Source organism: Heterodontus francisci, chromosome 34 (genome assembly GCF_036365525.1).
Source record: "Heterodontus francisci isolate sHetFra1 chromosome 34, sHetFra1.hap1, whole genome shotgun sequence".
Classification (NCBI taxonomy): Eukaryota; Metazoa; Chordata; class Chondrichthyes; order Heterodontiformes; family Heterodontidae; genus Heterodontus; species Heterodontus francisci.
In genome coordinates this window covers 49,553,663-49,561,925 of record NC_090404.1, presented here as the reverse complement: position 1 = coordinate 49,561,925, position 8,263 = coordinate 49,553,663, and the positions used below count along the sequence as shown (strand labels likewise).

The following is an 8,263-nucleotide window of genomic DNA, read 5'->3' as shown; positions in this document are numbered from 1 at the left end:
GTTTGTCTCTCTGGTAGAGAGTGTTCACCTGTCTTTAAATTAGTTTTTAGGTCAGAAACCCTGTTGCACGTCACTGTTCCGCTCATTTTATTGTTTCAACAATGTCTTTCCACTAATAAAAGTCAGATTTTTTCATTCATGTCACTAAACAGAAAAATGTTTCCACCTCACATTTTTCCTTAGCCATCGGGCAAATGATTTTTGTTTTCCAAATGTAAATCAGGATAGGTTTATTCATGTAAGGGAGAAATAGTTTTTTAATTTGTTCTTTTCATTGTTTACATAATTTTCTAATTAGTGTCAGTGGATATTGCACCATGTTACTTATTTCTCCCCTGAATTTTCTCTGAGTCACTGCGTAAATAAACGTGTTTGTGCAACATCTCAGCAGCTGAAGAATATTTGCGCTTTCTAGGAGGACATATTTGGGGTCACTGAAACCTTTGATTTCATAATCCTTTATGAATCTCTCAAAAAAGTATTGGAGAACGTATGTCGTCCATGGCTAGATGAAACTACCCGAGATGGCAAAGAGTATAATGATGGACTTTCTCCAGCTCTCCATCTCTGGGTCACTCTGATTCTCTCCATTACTGCAAACCCGAAGTCTCCTGCGGCCTCTACTGGCCGCTAGAATGTGTCTGACGGTCAAAGCATTGAGTAGCAGGATTAGAAAGAATGGGAGAGAAGGAGTTAAAATACGGTCAGTCCAATCAAATGCTGTCCATACAAGTGACGTATAACGGATATCCTTTTTCCTGCAATACCACGGGACATTGTCAATTATGTACATGGGTTCATGTGTAAAATACCAGGGGATATTGATTAAACAACTGAGCACACAAACCATTCCTATAACCACAGACGCCATTTTCTCAGTGCAATATTTTGCTTTCAGCTTCTGGCAACAAATGGCCACAAATCGATCAAAGGTGAAAGTGACTGCTAACCAGACAGAGCTGTCCCTGGATGCATAAATTATCATAATGCTGAGACTGCACACTGGAGTAATGGAAAGGAAGCTACCTGGAAAGTAAATAGCTGGAATCCTATTCAATAACACTGCGGTTATAATGACCAAGAGATCCGTCACTGCCATGGACAACAGGTACCGAGTCATACATCTGGAGAGACCACATCTTCCTCGGGACAGGATCACAATTGCCACTAAATTAACTGCAAGAGAGGGAGACAGAGAAGAAGCTACAGAATACACTCACAGTAGAGGAAATACATTTTTCAGAGTTACATGCAGTTCACAGCTCTGATACTTAATGCAATAGAGATTAATATAGGTCAGAGACCTCAAAGAAAGTATTAAATATCATTTGGAAATAAACTACATTAAAATAAATGGAAATGTCAAACACGTGAAAATATTTGATTCCCAAGTGAAAAATGGAATAAATCGCAAAGTAATGCATACAAATTTAAGATAATGAATTAAAACACACAATCAACACAGGAACAAATTGAATAAAAATCAGAATATATTTAATAGGAAAATGCAGCAATGAAAAACGTTTGTGCAGCTTTGTATTTGCTTGGCCGTCTGAACTTTCACACAATAGCTTAGAACTGGTTCACATTGTTAGACACAGCAGACAGTCTTTATGAACCAGACCACATAAAGAGTAGGGAGAAATTGAAGCCATCGGACTTGAACTAACTATATCAGTCGAGAAAATAATATTGTGCAAAACACCAGGAAATCTTCTAGATATTCTTCAATGTAATGCTTAACTTCCATCCCAATTAACAAATCATAACGTCTTAACGTCTCATGTGAAAACCATAGTATCTGCAATGCATTCCTCTTTCAATACTTCCCAGTGTCAACGTGCACTAAGTCCTGATCAATTGAACTAAGGTAGTGCAGCATGAAATAAATGTACAATATTAGGTATGAGAGCACTTCAAAGAACATCTTCGGTCACTGGGACAGCGGAAAATGAGTCATACCGGGAAGATTAATCTTGCGGACTTCATTGAGATTTGGGCTTCCAAATCCATGATTGAGTCAAAGTGAGCCAGTGATCTGATGGAAAGGAATCGTCCTTTAATCTGAAGTGGCAATCTAAGGGTTATACGAGATGTTTCAATCCACAAACAAGCTTGGGCCAAAACATTAGAATTAGAAACTTCAGGGACCATGACCAGTGAAAGGATCAGAAATAACATTTGGGATGAGTGCAGGTTCTAGAATAAAAGTACTGTAGTAGCTGCTTTGGAAAGGAACTGATATAAATCGAACGGATGGAAGGAGCAGAGAGAGCTAAACCAAGTGGATGGAATCAGAAGTCAAAGATGGATGCCCATGGGAAACCGATCTTTGATGAACCACGGTGTCTTATCAAGTCCATACTTTCTCTCAGTAACTCAATCTAACCAGCCGCTCGAACCTGTAGTCCTGTAAGATTATTTTCTTTAAGTATCCATCTCCGCAACAAGTTGTGGGCAACAAGTTCCAGGTCATGGCCACTCTTGCATAAAAAAAGTCCTCACAACTCCCTGCAACTATATTTGCCCATAACCTTAAATCTGTTCCCGCTAGTCGTATACCAGCAGCTAATGTGAACAACTTTTCTTTCTCTTCCCCATCTAAAGCTGTCATAATCTTGTACACTTCTACCTTTTCAGCAAGCAATCTCCCTTTCTCCAAGAAGTACAACCCCAGCTTCTGCCTGGAACCATTCTGGTTACTCTCCTCTGCACCGCCTCAGGAACTCTCACATTCTTCCTAAAGTGTGGTAACCAAAACTGGAAACAATACTCTAGTTATAGCCTAGCTTGAGACTTTTAAAGGTTCAGCATAAGGTCCCTGCTTTTGTACTCAATACCTCTATTTCTGAAGCCCAAGATTGTACCTGTCTTGCAAACTTCTCTCTCATTGTGCCCTGCCACTTTTAGAGATCTATGCAGATGAACTCGAGGTTCCTTTGTCCTTGCATATTCTTTCTAACTGTGCCATTAAGTCTATGTTGCATCTCCCTGCCACTTTTGCCAAAATGCATCACCTCACATTTTTCTGCATTAAATTCCATCTGCCACTTGTCGGCCCATTCTGCTAGCCTACTTGTGTCGTGATGCAGTTAATTGCTATCTTCTGCACTGTGTGCCAAACCTCTGAATGTGGTATCATCGGTAAACATTGAAATTGTAATCTGTATTCCAATAGGTACTTCATTTATGTATCTAACAAGAAAGCAGAGGTTCCAGCACTGAACTTTGGGGACGACCAGTTTCTGTCATCATTTAGTGTGAAAAACAGCAATTTTCAACAAATCGCTGTTTTCTGTCCTTTAGCTATTTTTTTTATCCAAGCTGACACTGACCCTCATACTCCATGAGCTTCAATTTTGTTAACCTGCCTTTCATATGGTATTTTGTCAAATGCTTTCTGAAAATCCAAATAGACCGCATCCATTGCACTCACTTCATCACACTTTTGTTATTTCATCAAAATAACTCAACGAGATTCGTCAAGTATGATATGCCTCTGAAAACATCTTGCTGGCTCTCCCTATTAAGCCAAACCTCTCGAATTCTCTATTGATTTTCCCCCTGGTTATCGCTTCTAAAAACCTTCCCATTACTGATGTCAAGTATACTTGCCTGTAAGTACCAGGAATGTCATTATTTCCTTTCTTGCATAAGCGTTTCATATTTGCCACTCTCCAATCTTCTGGCACAACAACCGTTTCGAACAATAGAATCATTAGCTCTTTTGCAACAGAGAAGGAGGGAATTTGCGCCATCAAGTCATAGAGCCAGAGAACCATAGATAAAATTACGGCACAGAAAAAGGTCAATCAGCCCATGCAGTCTGCTTCGGCCGAACAGCCCAGCTGCCCAATCTAATTCCACCTTCCAGAATCTGGTCCAGAACCTTGCAGCTTACAGCACTTCAGGTGCATGTCCAGGTACCTTTCAATGGAATTGAGTGTTTCTGCCTCCACCACCGATCCTGGCAGTAAATTACAGACACCCATCACCCTCTGGGTAAAAAGGGTTTCCTCATGTCCCCTGTAATCCTGCTACGAATCACCAGAAATCTGTGTCACCTGGTAATTGATTTCTCCACTAGGGGAACCAGGTCCTTCCTGTCCACTCTGTCTAGGTCCCTTATAATTTTGTACACCTCATTCATTCAAGTAACCCCTCTGCCTCCTCAGTTCAAGGGAAACAACCCTCGCCTATCCAATATTCCCTCAAAGCTGAAACCTTCAAGCCCTAGCAACATTCCCTTGGCAACATTCTTATAAATCTCCTCTGTACTTTCTCCACAGTAATTATGTCCCATCGTTAATGTGGTGAACAGAACTGCACGCAATACTCCAGCAATGGCCTTACCAACGCTCTATACAATTCCAGCACGCTATACCTCTCCCAATAAAGGAAAACAATACTTATGCCTTCTTCACCACTCTATCCAGCGATTCTGCCACCTTCAGAGACCTGTGGACAAGCACTCCAAGGTCTCACACTTCTTCTACCCAGCTCAATATCCTCACCTTTATTGTATATTCCCTCGCTTTATTTGTCATTCTCAAATGCATTACCTCACACTTCTCTGGATTGAATTCCATTTGCCATTGATATCATTCTTGAGTCGATGGCTTTTCCCCTCACTATTAACTACACGAACGATTTTTGCGTCATAATCAAATTTCCCAATCATGTCATCCATATTTAAGTCCAAATCATTAATATATACCACACACGGCAAGGGACTCCACACTGAGCCCTTTGTAACACCACTGGAAACCGCATTCCATTAAAAAAAACATCCATCGATTATTACCCTTTGTTTTCTTTCACTTAGCCAATTCTGGATCCAACCTACCACATCCCCATTTATCCCATGGGTTTTCCTTTTACTGACCAATCTGCCATGCTGGACCATCTGCCATGCGGGACCTTCTGCCATGCGGCACAGTGGCGCAGTGGTTAGCACCGCAGCCTCACAGCTCCAGGGACCCGGGTTCGATTCTGGGTACTGCCTGTGTGGAGTTTGCAAGTTCTCCCTGTGTCTGCGTGGGTTTTCGCCGGGTGCTCCGGTTTCCTCCCACAAGCCAAAAGACTTGCAGGTTGGTAGGTAAATTTGCCTTTATAAATTGTCACTAGTATAGTTAGGTGGTAGGGAAAATATAGGGTCAGGTGGGGATGTTTGGTAGGAAAATGGGATTAGTGTAGGATTACAATAACTGGGTGGTTGATGGTCCGCACAGACTCGCTGGGCCGAAGGGCCTGTTTCAGTGCTGTATCTCTAATCTAATCTAATCTAAATGCCTCACTAAAATTCATGTAAACCACATCCACTTCACTACCCTCATCCACCCTCCTTGTCACTTCCTCAATAAACTCAAGTAAGCTAGTAAGTCATGACCTTCTCCTAACAAATCCATGCAGCCGATCCCTGATTAATCTGTTCCTTTCTCAGTGACAGTTTATCCTATCCATCAGAATAGATTCTAACAATTTACCCACCACAGAGGTCAGATTGGCTGACCTATAATTGCCTGTCTTATCCCTCGTACCCTTTTTGAACAATGATGCAAAGCTCGCAGACCTCCAAACATCTACTACCTCACCTGTATCTAGGGAGGATTTGAAGATGATCCCCAGCACATCCGTTATTTCCTCCCTGGCATTCTTTAACAACCTGGGATGCAATCCATCCGTTCCTAGCGTTGTATCCAATTTCGGGGATGCCAGACCCTCAAGCACTTTCTCTCTCATTATGCTTATCGTATCTAATATTTCGCACTTCTCCTCTTTAACTACAATATCTGCATCAACACTGTCCTTCGTGATGTCAGAGATAAAAAAAACTCATACAAAACTCTTCCCACATCTTCTGCATCCACACGTAAATTCCCCTGGACATCTCTGACAGGCCCGACCCTTTGCTTAGTTATCCTCTGGTTCTTAATCGAGTGTTAAAACATCTACGGGTTTTCCTTGATTTTACCTGCCAGTAATAGTTCATGTCATATCTTTGTTTTTACTAATGTCCTTTATAATATACCCTGCACTTTCTACACTCCGCTAGGCTTTCTAACGTATTAAGATATTTGTGATCGTAATAAGCTTTCTTATTCTGCTTTAACTTACCCTGTAAGCTTTCAGACAACGAGGGGTCTCTAGATTGGGTAGTATCACCCATAATTTATGTGGGAACATGCCTACACGGTGCCAGTAGAATCTCGGTCTTGAATGCCTCATATTGGTTTGCCACTGATTTTCCTTCAGGGAGCTGTATCCAGGCCACATTGCCAGGTTCAGTTTCATAAACTTTGCCTTCCCCGCAATTTATTTATTTATTCAGAGATACAGCACTGAAAAAGGCCCTTTGCCCCACCGAGTCTGTGCCGACCAACAACCACCCATTTATACTAACCCTACAGTAATCCCATATTCCCTACCACCGACCTACAGTAGGGGCAATTTACAATGGCCAATTTACCTATAACCTGCAAGTCTTTGACTGTGGGAGGAAACCAGAACACCCAGCGAAAACCCACACGGTCACAGGGAGAACTTGCAAACTCCACACAGGCAGTACCCAGAATCGAACCCAGGTCCCTGGAGCTGTGCTGCTGAGCACTGCACCACTTCTGTTTTATCTTTGTCTTTTCCAATGAGTATGCTAAAGCTAACTGTATTATGGCCACTATCCCCAAAATCTGCTTTGGTCCAGGGAGAACAATCACAGCTTTTCAAAACTAGGATAGCAACTAAAATGTCCCAGACTGGTCCCATTCTGGGAAATCTCCTTTTCACCCGCACTCGGACTCTCACATCCTTCACAAAATGCAGTGATCAGAACTCGATGCAATACGCTAGTTTGGCCCTAACCAGAGCTTCATGAAGGTTTGGCAAAACGTCCCTCATTTTCTACTATATGCTTCTATTTATGAATCCCAAGATCACATACGGTTTGCTAACCACTTTCTCAACATGTCCTACCAGCTTCAAAGATGGATGCACATGCACTCCCAGGTCCCTCTGTTCCTGCACACTCTTTAGAACTGCGCCATTGAGCTGACATTGCCTTACCACAGTCCTTCCCGCACATTACATCACCTCACTCTTATCTGTATTAAATTCCATCCACCACATGTCTGCCCATTCTGCGAGCATATCTGTGCCATGCTTTAGGCAGTTCTTAGAATCTTCAATATTTTCCACTGCTTCAAATTTGTCATAATTGGCAAATTTTGCAATTCTACTCTGTATTGCAAGATCCAAGCCATTTCTATAAAGTATCAGAAAATGTTGCCTTATCATTGGCCCTTGAGGAACACCGCTGTCTATCATACTACTGTCTGAAAAACAACCAATTATCACGATTCTCAGTGTTATTTCCTGAAGACAAATTTTCATCACATTGGTCCCTTACCCTTCTAGCCAATGAGCCTCAAGTTCTTTAACCAGCCTTTTATGTGGTACTTTTCAAACGCTTTCATAAATTCCAAACAGCATCCAATGCATTCCCTTCATCAAAATATTCAATTAGATCTGTCAAGCATGACCTGCCTTTTTACAAATCCATGCTGGCTATCCTATATTAACTCAAACTTTCCAAGATTTCTCTTGATTATTTTTTTATGGAATCTTGCCACCACTGATGTTATACTCACTGTCCTGCAGTTGCTACAGCCATCCTTACATCCTTTCATGATTAAGGGTGACATATTTTCCACTCACTGATCCTTTGGCACCTCCCCATATCTAAAGAAGAATGAAAGATTACGACAAGCCCTTCTGATCTCTCGACTTCATTTAACAACCTGAGATGCATCCGGACCAGGTGACCTATCTACCCTCAGCAGTCTTTCCTGTACTACTACAAATCAATATTTACCCTGGCAATTGCCTTACTGTCTCCGCTTCTACCAATATTTTGTTGGATTCATCGTCCTTAGGAAACACCAATACAAAATATCCATTAAGTATGCTAGCCCACTCCACCTCTTACTACACGCTGGCTATCGTCATGCCAGTAGACGATTTTTGGATTGCCTTTTATGTTGATTGCCATTCTATTCTCCTATTCTCTCTTCGTCATTCCTATTTTCATCTTCACCACCCCTCTCAATGTACTTTATAAGGCATGGTTCTCACTTGAAGAATTCGCTTGACATGCAGTATAAACGAACGTGTTGAAATGGCAAACGACTGGAAGCTCGGGGTCATGTTTTCGGAATGTGCTGGGGTATTTCTCAAAGCGGTCACCAAATCTCTGTTTGATATCCCT

At 41.7% G+C, this 8,263-nt stretch overlaps 1 pseudogene; it reads right to left on the bottom strand.

Moving 5' to 3' along the window:
* Positions 1-271: 271 nt before the first annotated feature.
* On the bottom strand, positions 272-8,047 carry LOC137348893 (uncharacterized; annotated as a pseudogene).
* Between the last annotated feature and the right edge of the window lie 216 nt (positions 8,048-8,263).